Raw genomic sequence first — 15547 nt, 5'->3', positions numbered from 1 at the left:
CTCGAACATCTTGCCTGTGAAGGCGAATGTGAGGCCATTTATGTGATTACAACATTTTGCATTTAGCGTTATTCGAGGTCGCACGACCGTCTCATCCGATCATCGCAGTACTAGACGTGTCGTGCACGACTACAAGTACTCTAGGATGAAGGGGTATAGTTCGTCAATAGAAGCCTCAACAGGAGTGTTTCACAAAGATGTAAAGTTTATCAACTTTACTCCATCTTTTGAAACAACAGTACCTTGTGCCAACATTATGCATGTGATTATCTCGAATCACATCCGCTATCGGGGTATCTATATGTCTCGCATGACTCGATACCGGCCTCGATAGACGGGATACGGGTTTCTCAACAGAACACCCGCTAAGAAGTTCGCTCGAACCTCCAATTCGGGATCACCCGAAATATGCCAAAAAGGCGACCAGAACCAGTCAGTCGCATCCTTCCAAATGCTTCGATTTGGAGCAGTCTTTGATGCTTTTGCGCAGCTCCCTGAAATCTCAAGTCGACTCTGCAGGATTGCACACACGAACAGCCAGGATCCCTGCGAGGTATCCCTCTCCTTAGACGAGGATGTGTCGCTCGCTCCCGACTGAACTCTTGTTGAAAGAGGGAGAGGGGTAAATGCCCCTTGCATCCTCCACGAGGATGCCTTTAAGGCATACGCAAAGATCAAGAATCTGCACGTCATTTGCAATAGCAAGGCAATACCAACACATATGCAAAGGCAAGAGCTTAGGCGCAAAGCGCGACGACAAAGTAAAGGCGGCAAGCAGAAGTGCAACGCAACCCCCCGGCACAACGCGCAACGGCAAAGTAAAGACCGCAAGAAGGAGTGCAACGCAGAACCTTTGCGTGATGCACGACGGCAAAGTAAAGGACAAGGATCGCGAAACTGTGTCCTTGAGTTAAATGTGTACTCATATAAATATATATATATATATGTGCATATATATTTATTTAATTATCTTTTTTAATTAATTGAACTCAATTCAATTGTCCAAGTCTTATGTGCAATCTTCCCCTACCTTTGAGAGTTGCAAGCTTGCTGTCGTCCGCGGATGTACGCAATTGGCGGTTCGGGTCGCAGAGCGCGAGCAGGATCCGTCGTACGAGCTGCAAAAGTAACGATCTTAGCAAGCTAATACCAAAATAGAAAGTCAGGGGCACTATCACCGTCCTGACGTAAGGGAAGCAAAGGCAGCGGCATCGTGCACATGCGCACCTGCTATAAGCGCAAGAAGCAGGGGCAAGGACTGCGAGTCCCTGTTGACTTGCTATCAGCGGACTCCGAGGAGGCAGGGGGTTGCACCCCTGCCCTCATAAAGCGAGGGAGGCAAGGTTGCGCCCCTGCCTGTCAACAACGAACGGAGGCCTGCCTGATGCAAGGGAAAAGCGAGGCAAGGGGGGTTGCCCCGGCCAGCCGAAAAACAACAAAGGAAGGGGCGATGCCCCTGCCTAACGAGAAAAGAGGCACAGGGAGGGCTCGACCCCCTCCCCTGCCGAACGAAAGGGCAGAGAGGGGGCTCAGCCCCTCCCCTGCCAAACGAAAGGGCAGAGAGGGGGCTCAGTCCCTCCCCTGCCATAACAGAGAGCAAGGAGGGGGCTCAGCCCCTCCCCTGCCTAATAGGGAGTAAAGAGGAGGGGGCCGAGCCCCTCCTCTGCCGTAACAGGAGGCAGGGAGGAGGGGCTCGACCCCTCCCCTGCCGTGACAGAGGGGACAGAGAGGAGGGGGCCGAGCCCCTCCTCTGCCGTAACAGGAGGCAGGGAGGAGGGGCTCGACCCCTCCCCTGCCGTGACAGAGGGGACAGAGAGGAGGGGGCCGAGCCCCTCCTCTGCCGTATCAGGAGGCAGGGAGGAGGGGCTCGGCCCCTCCCCTGCCGTGACAGAGGGGACAGAGAGGAGGGGGGTCGAGCCCCTCCTCTGTCATAACAGGAGGCAGGGAGGAGGGGGCTCGGCCCCTCCCCTGCCGTGACAGAGGGAATAAAGAGGAGGGGGGCGAGCCCCTCCTCTGCCGTAACAAGAGGCAGAGAGGAAGGGGCTCAACCCCCCCCCCCACCTTATCGGAGAGCAATGAGGGGTGTCGTGCCCCTCCCCTGCTAAAAGGGGGCACAATGAGGGGATTTGACCCCTCCCGTGGCCACAGAGAGAGGTGAGGGAGAGAAAGAAGAGACTGAGAGGAAAAAGAGGGGAAAAGAGGGGCGTACCTGGTGGTCGCCGGCGGCGGCAGTGGCGGAGGGAGGTCGTTGATGGCTGCCATCGATGCCTGCAGTAGCCAAGACAAGGGTGGTGGCCGGCGGGCTGACAACGCAGAGGAGCGAGAGAGACCGAGAAGCGGTGAGGGAGAGAGACAGCGAGGGGAGAGAGACCGAGAGACGAGAAGGGGAAGGAGGTTTCGAGAACCTCCTCCCTCAGTCGCTGCGTGCTTTTAAAAGCACGCAGCCGACTGATTTACCCAGGTCGGATCCGGGTCCTGATCCGGCCCGTATCCAAACATTTTTTTTTTGGAGTTCTTACAGTCTTCCTCGGCAGGGGCCAAACCCTTGTTGACTGTCATTATTTGCGACAGGGGCTTTTGCCCTGCCAACTGTCTCTTCTGGCAGGGGGCGTGCCCCTGCCATTCGTTTTCCTGCCTCCCGGTATGCTCTCAAGGAGGGGTTTCGCCCCTATCGACAGTTAGCATGCCGATCCATTTGATCGGCAGGGGCTCACCCCTCTCCTTTCCGTCAGACCGGCAAGTAGGGGTTGTGCCCCTGCCCTTTTTTTCTACTTTCGAGCAGGCAGGCGGGCAAGGGTTGCATCGTGCCCCCTCGCATTGCTGTCGAGGATCGCGGACAGGGGTTGCGCCCCTATCCCCTTTTTCGGTCAAGGGTCGCACCCTGGCCCACCCTCTTCCACTTTATAGGGTCGACCCCAATGCAGTCAATGCTTTTTGTGTTTTAATAATCACATTTGTTTGTTTGCAGTTCACACGACGAAACCCGCTCATGCCCCTCCGTCCGTGTCATACATCACCTACAGTCGTATGCACGCGCGACGACGCAACCTCCCGTGGTAGGGAAAAGAGAGGAAATGAGGAAGAAGAAGAGGGTTCCTCTTCTCCAACAACCCTTGTTCCACCATCATTCTTCTCTATTTTTCGTTTTTTATCAAAGGTACGAGTTCTTTCTTTTGATTCATGTGAGAAATCGAATATCGATTCAATTTCCATGCAATATTTAGTGTAAATCCATGGTTAAAGAGTGATTCTACGTGTTCAGTCTAGATTACATGGATAAGGATCCATAGATCCTCTATTATATGGGTGTCTTCGGTTCTTTACACATAAAAATTCTGTGTACGAGGTGTTTATACAAAAACAGATTCATATTGGGTTATGATCAAGATTCATGCTACTTTAATTTGTGTTTTCTGTTCTTGGATTGGGTTCTCACTGGCTGTAGTGTGAATGGCTTGATTGATGCTTATAAAATTGAATTTTTGGCATAGTTAAGATCAATGCTTAGGTGGTGAATAGGTTTGCAAAATTGTTTTCAAGTTCATTGACTCAGCAAATTGCATATGGCTATATGTGAATTCTCATATGGAAAGTGTTCATATTATTCCCTGATGTACATATGTTAAAGGTTTATTATTTCTTTCTACGCATGGGAATGTATGGACATGTGCGTGTATTCAAAACATGGATCATGAAAGTTTATTGTTGTTGCACTCGCATGATTATATACTTGTATGCATGTTTGTTCAGAGGTGAATCAAGGAAAAATGATATTTCTCTTGTGCTTAAAATCAACATGTTATGCTTAATTAAGACATTAGTGCAATGTTGTTTGCATATGCTTGTGCATACATGGAATTGGTGTATTTTGGCACGTACCTCATAGCGTGCGTGTTCACATATTTTAAGGTGAATTGGTTCATGAATAAAAGAATGCATTTGACTTGAGTATGCATCCGAATTGATCAAAGACATCCTTATGAATATTTTTGTGGCATGCACATTATACATGTTTGCATTTCTAAATTTGCATATAAATTTCCAAAAGGTGTGGTGTACATTTATTTTGGTTCTCGAGACATGTCAAGATTTGAAATTATTTATATGATTTGACTTGATGTGATATGCTTAGGCATCATACTATGTGAAGATTGTTTCAAATGCATGCGCATACATGAATTGATGTGTGTACATAAATGCATAAGTTGTTCACTTGTCCTAATTGAGATGATTCATGAGTGAATGCATGTATGTGGAATGATTTCGTAAAGGCACATGCACATGAATGGTGAACACATGCATATGAATGTGACATATAATGCACATGGTTAAATTGACATATATAAATATGCATTTGGAAGCATATTGACATCATTGCATACATTGCAAGTTGTTATGGTTTTTGGTATGATGTATGATGCATCGATGGTCTAAATGAATCATCACAGACCTGGAGAGCCTTGAACTTTGGTTGCTTTTTCTTTAATTGTTTAAATGCATCGCAAAAATCACATTTATATTATGGTTTTAATTGCGCTATTTTATTGTTGCCATGGATGGTAGACCATGAAGAGCTGCGCACGATGATTTGCGAGCTTATGGTTGCATGTTGATTTGCAAGCCTATGTTATTAATTTTGCATGTTGATTTGCAAATGTAATTTTATTGCACTATATTGCACTGTTCTATGTGTTTTCAGAGGCGGGAGTCCCGTGATGGTTCTCGCAGGAGTGGATGTGAGCTTTTTGCCTTGTTTTTGCATGCTGAATTGCAAAACTCAATAATTGGCTTTTAATAAAAAGATAATGAATAAGAAAAGTGTAATATACATTATTGGATCTCTCATCTAGAGAATGAGAATCTTAGAAGTACAGTCTTGGAGAAACTGAGGATGCAAAAACTCCGTGCGTTTTATTTTGTCCCCTGAACCCGATATTGAGGTTCCTTCTCCTGTCCACGGTTTTAGGAAGAGTCCGCTACTTTATCTAGGGGTTGTGTGTTTGACATAACTGTTGTTTTGGTACCAAGAAAGTGGCACTTGTGGGTGTGGGGTGTCCCTTGTGTCCCCGACATTAGATGTGGAGGTCTAATGTTTCGATGGATGGCGCTATTTCCTGATATCGGTCGAGGGCTAAGTTTGAAACCCGGTAATAAAATACAAATTGTGTGTTAAGCTACCCTGAGAACCTAACTTGACCTCGAGGATTTACCCGCCCGCGGGTAACGGTAATTAAAAAGAGGAACTTAAATTGTATGTATTTAATAGGGATGTCTGCTATGCATTAGAACATGCATATGTTATCTGTACCCTTAATTGTTATATATTGATGGATGCATGATGTTTAATCTCTAATGTCTTTCTTATTTAAATTGTGATCCATGCTATTGCTCAATGATTTTTCGTGCTTAGAAATTATTATCAGTTGCATGATTGCTTAATTGAAATTATGAAGTTGGCATAATTGCTTTCCTCTAAATGTTTGCATGAAATCGTATTTGTATTATTTTATCTCACTTGTTTCATTAGAAGTACCTGTGCTCAGGATTTCGATTTTGACACCCTACTTCTATGTTTTTTTCGCAGTCGCAGGTGATCAGTGAAGTGACTGACTTCTGAGAGAGTTACAAGTGTTACCTTCTTGCTGAACGGTTCACAGAGGGACAGTGTGACTCAGTTTTTCGTTATTTACTTTTATGCCATTTAAAATAGCTCTGATATGTCTTTTACAATTATTATTAGATGCTCTTTCTTTTATGATTAATAAATAATTAGTTGTCATGGGTTGTGATGATAAGTGTAAGCTCTATTGTGGTGTGTAGTTATCCAAGGACCTCGGGTCTCTGGGATTGTTTTTCGCACTTGTTTAAAAAAAATTGCACATTTTCAAGGGGTATGAGTTGGGGTCGTTACAATAAGTTAGTCCAGTGCTCAGCACATCTTGAGTCCCTGACTGCACATAGGTGTTCTCATTAAACCCTTTCAGGGTCATCTTGTACTGCAGTAGCTTTGCACAAAGATCTTCGAATTTTGGAAGTTCTGGGAGACACAATAAAGAGATTACCAGAACATGATAATCGGGCCTCAATCCACTCAAGGTCTGTCACAATAGCCAGTTGATCTGTTATGCCTTTTATCTTATTCAAGTACTCCATAATGGACATCAAATCTTTCTTCAACATTTGAAATTCTCGCTTGAGAAACACGATCCTCGCCTCAGAGATCTGTGACAGCTCTTTGGCTGAACAATCATCGAGAATAACCACAAAAACTTCTTGTGAGAGTGTAGAGGTGATGTATGCCACTAATGCTTGATCTCTTTTCACCCAAACAACATAATCTGGATTTCTGACAAGAACAGTAAATGATGCCCCTTTATCATCTCTTTTCTTGCGAAATGAACTATGGAAGGGTTGAGATCTGTAACGACCCCAACTCATACCCCTTAAAAAGGGCAGAATTTTTTTTTTAAACAAGTCTGAAAACAATCCCAGAGACCCAAGACCTTTACAGTTCCACTCACCATTGGATAACCAACCAACCACAGGGGATTTTATACTCATCTTTCATACCAAACTAAAATCAAACCAACTTTATTCATTCAAATGCAAAGAGCCTGAAACATAATTAATTAAAAGTAAAAAAAGCAAAAGGAAAGAGCCACGTCGTCCAAAGAATCTGCCCTGCAATCGTGTAGTCCCCTCGTGAAACCTTCAGAAGCAAGTCCTCCCCACTAGGCATCTGAAGCTTGCGAAAAACACAAAAACTAGGGTGTCAGAATCCAAAGAATTCTGCGTACGAATCCCTCTAATCAATAAAACAAGTAAAAAGAACATAAATAAGATTCGTGCAATATTTTAGAGGAATGCAGTTATGACAACTTCATAATTTAAATAATCATTTAAGCAGTAGAGATCAATTGTTAAACAAGATGGAACAATTATCATCAATAGAGAACATCAATTATGTAATAAAGACAAGTGTCATGCAATAGAGAACAATTATTAAGCATGAAGGAACATTTAATAAATCACAGGGACCACAATTTATTCAATACAAACATTTGGCATACATTAGGGAACAACATCATGCATCCACCAATATATAACAATTAAGGGTACAAGTAAATACGCATGATCTAATGCACAACAGGAATATGCATGATTTCAGTGCAATACATGAATAATTTATTATCTTAAATCAAGTTTTCTTTCATATGCATGTCACTATTAGGATGCACACACATTTAAGTTTCTCTTTTTAATTACCATTGCCCGCGGATACTCAAAACGGGTAAAATCCCCGAGGTCAAGTTAGGTTCCCAGGGTAGCTTAGCACACAAGTTGTATTTTATTATTGAATTTCAAACTTATCCCTCGACCAATATCAGGAAACAACACCATCCATCGGAACATTGAAAATCAGCATCCAATGTCGGGGACACCATGGAAATCAGCATCCACTGGCGTCACTTTCTTGGTATACAAAAACAACAGCTGTGTCTACACACCACCCCGAGGCAAAGTGGCGGACTCTCCCTAAAACCGTGGACAGGAAAATAACCTCAATATCGGGTTCAGGGGCAACAACAACACACACGGAGTTTTTGTATCCTCACGAACCCCAAACCGCTAAGCCCAAGATTACCTTTCTATAGAATGAACATCAAGGGATCACTAATTACATTGTTCTCTTTCTTATCTTGTTATTAAAATCAATTCCATAAATTTGCAAATCAATATGCAAACATAAGCTCGCAAGTCAACATGTGCAACTCTTCAGTCTATCACCCGTGGCAACAATAGAACATTGCAATTAAAACCAAAATGTCAAATATGATCTTTATAATGCATAAACAAGTAAAATAAGGAGCACATCGGCTCAAGGCTTCTACAGCCTATGATGATCCATCTTGATCATCTATGCATTCATATGCAAAAATCTTAAAGAACATGCCAATGCATTCTTTTCATATCACATGTCCTCCGATGCACAATCATGAATGTTAATTTAGAGATATGCATGGAACAATAATATCGCATTTGATTTTTTTGCCCTGCATAAAACAACTAAAACAAAGAGCAACACATGCTCAAGACTCACACAGCCCCTCATGATCCATTTGATCATCAATGCATTCATATGCAAGAATCATGAATATCATACCACTGCATTACTTTTGAGTGTTTCACAGTGCACATTTATATGTCATTTAAAGATGTGCATAACACAATAATATCCATATACATGTGCATGAGTTCGCAGCTTCATGATCATTGCATGCTTTCACTCAATACCCACATTCATGTCCAATGCATGATTTCATTTAATACATGTATTCATATCAAATGCATGCTTTCATTTTGGAGTCCTTTAAATTGAAACATGTGGACATTCATACTATTACTTATATGCAAAACACGACGATTTCAAGAGTACACGTGTACATAAGACCGATTGTGTATTAACACTTCAATTAAGCATGGTATACAAGTGCGCAAGCATGCAAAATTTTCATCCTTTTACATGCATACCAATAACAAGTCTGGGAATTAATCACATAATTGAATATGTTCACCTTATGCATGCACTTGAAACCAAACTTAAAATGAATATTGTTTGCACCTGTATTACCAGTTTAAGCCAGTAAAAAAGAAAACCTTTCTTATCATGTATTTAAAATAGACACTCTTAACCAGAATCTGAAAATTTAAAATACCCCACACAATTTTTTTTATTTTAAAAAAAAAAAACTCATTCAAATTGGGCCTGCCAGGCCTGTACCAGTCCAGCCAAGAGCCGGACTGGTCTTGACAGGGCCCATCCTGCCCAGCCAAGCCACTAGGCTGGACAGCCGATTGGCCAGCTAGGACCAGGCCGGGTCTGGTCTGACCAGACCCCAGCCAGACCTAGTAGGACTTAGCCTGTCAGGCCAGGTTCAGCTGGCCTGACAGCCAGCCCACTAGAGACCCGCATATCATTATATGTAAAGTTCTTTTTTTTTTTTAAACTGACAGAAGAAAACTAAAATAAGCAGATTCATAATCAAGTTTTCATGAATATGCAGATTTACTTTCAAGTGTTCATGAATATGTAAATTCATATTTAGGTTTCTACGAATATGCAGATCTACAGTTATTTCTGGATTTGCATATCTTTATATGAATATGCTGATCCACAGTTAGCCCTCTGCACATCCTTATCAGCAATTAAATTATCTATATTAGAGTGTGCAACGTCACTTTTAAGTTTGTATGAATGTGGGTGAACAAAAGATAGTGACACCAATTTTAAACAGCATTTTCAAAAAGCCTAAAAACTAACAAATACACAGATATACTGTGTTTCATATGTGCGTGTAAGCATAAATCTGAAATAGGATACATTTTCAATACAAAATCAGATTCTAAACCATTAACATACCTAAGCAATGTGGATAAATTGTATTCCCATTTCCTTTTCCAATAAAAAAACATGCACTTAATAAATTGTATTTACTACGAAATAAAATTCTATTTTGATATAAAAATAAACAATGTACAAAAATTTCTTTTGCTAGATGCATATATACAAAATAACATTCATAAGACAGGATTCAAAAATCCTCATTCATGTATTTTAGAGTGAATATCCAGATTCACTCTTTTTCCATGAATTTCTACCAAAATATTGCATGAAAATCTAATTTATATTCAATTTCTCAATTGAATCAAGAGAGGAAACCCGTACCATGAATCCGAAATGAAGAAAACGATGGTAGATATTGAAAAACGTGAGTAAATGGTTGGAGATGGCCCAAACTCCTCTTCTTCCTCCTTTTTCCTCTCTTTTCCTCACTTTATCTCTCATCCTCCTTTTTTCCTTCTCTTTCTCTTTTCTCTCTCTCTTTTTTGGAGTCTTTTCATAGGCCCCGTAGGGGAGGTCACCCCTCCCTTTTTCTCCAACCCTCTCTAAGAGAGTTTTCAAAAGATGAAACTCTCTCTCTCCCTTTGTTTCCTCATTTTTTGGAAATACTACCAAATGTTGACTTTTCAAAACAAAAACTTTCAATCCTTTTAAAACACTTTCCTAACCTCTCTTAAGCTAGAATAAGGACTCTTTTAAAGAGTCCTACTCAGCCCTAAAAATAAAAATTAGGAATTAGAATTATTTATTAAATATTAATTAATTAAAATTATCTAAAAACTTTCAAAAATAGCCAAAGTAACTCTAAAGGCTTCTTAACTATAATAAACCCCAAATTAAGGCTTTATATTGAATTTAAAGTTGGAAAAACATTGGACTAGGATTTGAATCTGGATCTGGATCCAAGATCCAAACTCATACCCAAAACAAAAATTGAAGCAAGGCATGTGTCAAATCCAGATTTAAGTAGGACCTACATAGAACCCAAATCCATAAAAATTCAGATCATAGGCCTTGGATCCAATCCGATCCAACTCTGGATCCATTTCGACAAACTGCTCAATTTTTAGAAAACGTGATTTTCGGGGCAACCAGAATCCGAATTCAAGAAAGTAAAACACTGTTGCACTCAAAATTCCGAGACGCATCCAACGACATACAACACTAATATAAAATTCTAAATTTTGCCCTAAAATAACACGAATTGAGCTCAAATTTCGCTTGAATTTAAAGGTCAAAAATAAAACTTTTCTCACATTTCGATTGGCTCGTTTAGACCTAAAAAATGAGACATGGGTCAAACCCAGACTCAAAAGCATTGATCTAAAATCAAGGCTCAAACTATTTTTCTCCCAAACTTGGCCAAATTTTTGAAAAACATCTCAAAATGGCTAAGTGTAAAAGTACGCGATATTATAAGATCGATCCATCAAGATGACCAGAGAGATCTTGGCTCCTTATAAAAGGAACGATCTGCCTTTTCCAGGTCAAGAAGTTAGAATTATTTAGTTTTTCGGAGACCAATTGATTAAGAAAATTTGAAGAAAGGCTTGAATGCGTAAAAGATGAATCCATTCGAAAGAAAGAAGAAATTTTTTGGACCAAATTTTTTTTTGCTCACGAAGAGAAATCAGTCACTCGAATATTTTGTCCTCATTTTTTTTTTGAAATTAGGTCAGAAAAATTATATTCGGGTATGATCAGAAAACATTAAGAGAAAATCTGATCAAAAGTGACTCAACGCAAAAAATCATTACAGATCATTCTAGATTTGGCAAACTGTGAAACAAAGATATAAATATTTTGAGATGAACAATTTTGTAGATTAAGGCAGCACAGGAATTGATTATGGAGAACCGATTATTCAGGCCAACAATAGAGAGGAAATTGACGATTGTTCACGTCGAGAAAGTAAAAAATGAGAATCCCTTTCAGTCAGCAAAATCAAAACTTTTAGATTAACGACAACCTTTTTAGAAAGAAGAGAGGAGATCAGATTTGAGAGAGAAGACAAATGGAAGAGAGGAGATCAGATTTGAGAGAGAAGAAGACAGATGGGTATTGACGTCCTTACCAGATGATAAAACAGAAAGAAAGGGAAAAGTTGCAGAAATCTGATTCTAAAGAAAGAATCAGAGAAAGGAATCTGATCCTAAAAGAGAGGATCGAAATTGAGAAAGAAAGAAAAAGGTGGGAGAAGGTGAGATATTGGCGTCCTTACCAGGCGGAAAATCAGAAGAGAGGAAGGGGCAGAGAACGAGATTTGAAGAGGAACGACTTTTCTTGACTTGAAAGTTCAGATCATCTCCTTGGTCATTCTTTCTGAACAACAATCTCAGGCCCAGTTTTAACGCTGCTCTGATACCATGTTAAAACGTGATGACCCCCATGCTCACCTGCGCAAGAAGAAAGAAGAGTAATATAGAAGAAAGAGGGTGCAGTTTCACGTCTGAACAATTCAGCGTGATTTTCCATACCATTAGGTTATAAGTATGCAACTAATACAATTTTAGGGTACGAAAATAACCTCTAATGAAAAGGGGAAATACAATATTGGTACTGCACGAACTCGACTTGGATCCAAGATCCAATTCTGACTTCTTTTCAACTCCCGCATTAGAAGACCTGAAAAAATGTATACAAGGGTTTAATTCCTCTCTCTGTCTAGAACTCATTTTCTAGAGAGAGAAAGAAAGAAAAGAAAAGAATTTTTTTTTCTAAAGCATCCATCGATTTTCTAAGTTTCTTCACACTTTGAATCAAGGTACGGGTTTCTCTCTAGGTTCTTATGGGAAGAAATAGTTTTAAATTTGGTTCATGTGCAAGTTTAGATAGGAAAGAGAAATCTGATTCAAAATTATGTATGTATACATGTATTTTTTTGAGATTTTGATTTCCCTAGTGTGTTAAATCCTGAAATACTCATGTCTATATCGATTTTTTAGGTTTGACATGAGCATGCCATCAGTTTTTCCTTTTTAAGCATGTGTTCAACTTTTATTGATTTTGGGTATGCAAATTGTAAGACATACATGTTGATTTCTTTATATAGCTCTTTTATGATATATATATATATATATATATATATATATATATATATATATATATATATATATATTTGGCCTATCAATTTTGGCATATACTGATTTTTTTTGTTCATGTTCAAAAGAAAATAGATATACATTGTTGGATCATCATATGCGCAAACCCGATCAGATTTGACATCATGTTGTGTTTTAATAGCCTGATCAGACCTGCCGATGGCTATGTGTGGACAGTCTGATGCTGATCAGACCTGCCGATTTGCTTAAGGTTATTTTTGTTGGATCAGATTTAACTATATGGTTGTTTATGTTAACTCCAATGGATTCGACTATATGTTAATTTGATTATATGTTATATTTGATGACCGTTATCTGATTTAACAACATGATAATTTGATGGCTGTCATCAAATTTAGCAATACGTTGTATTTGTTGACTGTTATCGGAGTTGATTATGTGTTATGGATGACTGTTATCAAATCTGATTTTATGCTATTTTGTTAGCTGTTATCATATTTGATTATATGTCATCTTAACGGCAGTTATCAAATCTGATTGTGATACTATTGATGATTGTCTGCCGGTTTGCCCATGTTATTCTGTTGGACTTTATCAAATCTGATTATGTTAATTTGATTGGTTGTCATCAGATTTGATTTCATGTTATTTTATTGACTGTTATCAAATCTGATTTCTTGTTATTGTGTGATTGTTATCAGATTTGATTTAAGGTTATTATTGTGGACTGTTATCAAATCTGATTATGTATTTTGATGACTGTCATCAGATTCGACTACACGTTATTTTTTATGACTGTTATCAAATCTGATTTTTTATGTTACCACGTGTACTGTTATCAGATTTAACTTTATGTCATTTTGTTGACTATTATCGAATCCGATTACATGCTAGTTTGTTGACTAATATCAAATCTGATTATGTGTCATGTTGATGATTGTCATCAGATTTGACTATGTATATTTTTGGATGGCTGTTATTGATCTGATTATGTATCATATTAATGACTGTCATCAGATTTGAATATGTTATTGGACGACTGTAATCAGATTTCAAAATATGTATTTGAAGACTGTTATCAGATTTGATTCCATGTTATTTTGTTGACTGCCATCAAACTTGGATATATGTTATATTGATGTTGGGACCAGGTCTGCACCACGTTGAGTGTGTGCAATCTGAACCAAATTTGCCTTTTTCGTGTGTGAGCAATCTGGATCAGATTTGCCATTTTCTTCCCATATGCAATCTGATCAGGTTTGCCACTATTTGGGCATGCACAATATGATCAAATTGGCCACGGTTGGCAGTATGTTGGATATTGATTCCTAACAATGTTACTATGCTCAGACCCGTATTCATGTTGACTGCAGGGTGATATATCTGATGTAATTTGATTGTGCATGTTTATGCATTCAAACAACATACTGCAAATGTGTATCTTATACACATAGAATTCTAAAGTTTATTCTGATGTTCGCATAAATATGGTTATGTGCATGTTTGGGTGTTTATGCATGAAATTGATCATGATAATATGCGTTACAAGCATTTGTTCGCATGTGTATGCGTTTGGCGTTATGTGCATTGTGAACATGTTTCGAAACAATGTGTGTATTGCATGTTCACAAAAATTTTGCAAAAGATGCATAAATCACTTTTGAGATGCTTGAGTGGTTAGATGTGAACCACAGTGGGCCGTGTAGGCCAGGAGCACGTGTTGCTCTACTTATTGATTTTATTTATGCATTGCAAAATTTAATTTTGAAAATTATTGGTTTTCCAAAATTTAATTACATTGTTAAAATTGTGGCGGGCCAGGGCCCGAAATTGATTTTGCATGTAGATTTGCAAAACGATTCTTGTGTAAAGAACTTAAAATTGTTTAAAAAAGTAAAAGATACCAAACAATATAATTAATCACTTCCATGATGTCTCTTTCACAGTATAAAAGTCTTGAATAGCGATCATGGGGAACCGTGAGGATACTAAAACTCTGTGTGCGATTATGCCCCTGAACCCGATGTGGTGGTTCACCGTCCGGCCACGATTTTAGGAAGATTTCAGCCACTTTGTTGGAGGGTTATGTTGTTGACTCAGTTGTAGTTTTGGTACACCAAAAAAGTGGCGTCAATGATTGAGAATTTTCATTGATGTCCCGGCATTAGGTAAGGATTACTAATGTTTTGATAGAAGGTAATGATTTTTTATATCGATCGAGGAATAAGTGTGGAACCCAGTAATAAAATAAAAATTGTGTGTTAAGCTACAACTAGGAACCTAACTTGGACTTCGAAAAATTTGTGTCCGTTTTGAGTATCCGCGGGTTTAAGAAAAAGTGAAAACTAAACTTGTGTGCATTTAAGAGAGACATACATGCAAAAGCAACTCTGATAAATAACTCAATAAGTTATTCATACATGGGCATTGAATCATGCATCTTTACTATTCTGCATTAGTTCATGCATTCATGCTTATTCTGTTTTACATAATAATTGTTATTGCATGATGTTTGTTTAAATGCTCGAATGGTAAGTTAATTGTGGAAATTGTTATTGTGATATTCCTCTGAAATTTATGCATGAATTTGGTTTATATTATTTTCTTACTGTTTAATTTTTTAAAGGAATTCGTACAAAGGACTTTGGTTCTTGTTTTAAAAAAAAAAATTACAGATCCGAGTGCTTAGTGATGGGTTGACTTGTTAACGGGAGACTGTGAGCCTTGTGTAACTAGTTCGGGGTTCCCTGGCAGAGTCGCTTATTATGTCATAAACGATTTTACTGTTTCAATTATTTGACATTTATTTATTGATTAATAAAGTTTGATTTATTCTTCGTTGATTCAATGCACAGTTTGTTTGTGTTTGGTATATTAAATTTGTGAGACCCCGGATCCTTGGGTTTGTTTCTTATATATATATATATATATATATATATATATATATATATATATATATATATATATATTTCTACTATTTTTATGAGGATTAGTTGGGGTCGTTACAGTTAAACTCTGCATTGAGCCACTTTTACCCTCATACTTGCATATGGCTTCAACATGTATGGCATGACATCGTAAG

General features: G+C 38.9%; 1 protein-coding gene across 1 annotated transcript in view; it reads right to left on the bottom strand.

Annotated features, from left to right (window-relative positions):
- LOC149845223 (D-xylose-proton symporter-like 2) overlaps positions 1-15547 on the bottom strand; it is a 159814-nt gene that overhangs the window by 54164 nt on the left and 90103 nt on the right. The gene's annotated exons all lie outside the window — the stretch shown is intronic.

This window comes from Nuphar pumila, chromosome 2, assembly GCF_984573655.1.
Source record: "Nuphar pumila chromosome 2, dmNupPumi1.hap1.1, whole genome shotgun sequence".
NCBI lineage: Eukaryota > Viridiplantae > Streptophyta > Magnoliopsida > Nymphaeales > Nymphaeaceae > Nuphar > Nuphar pumila.
This window is presented reverse-complemented; position numbering and strand designations above follow the sequence as displayed.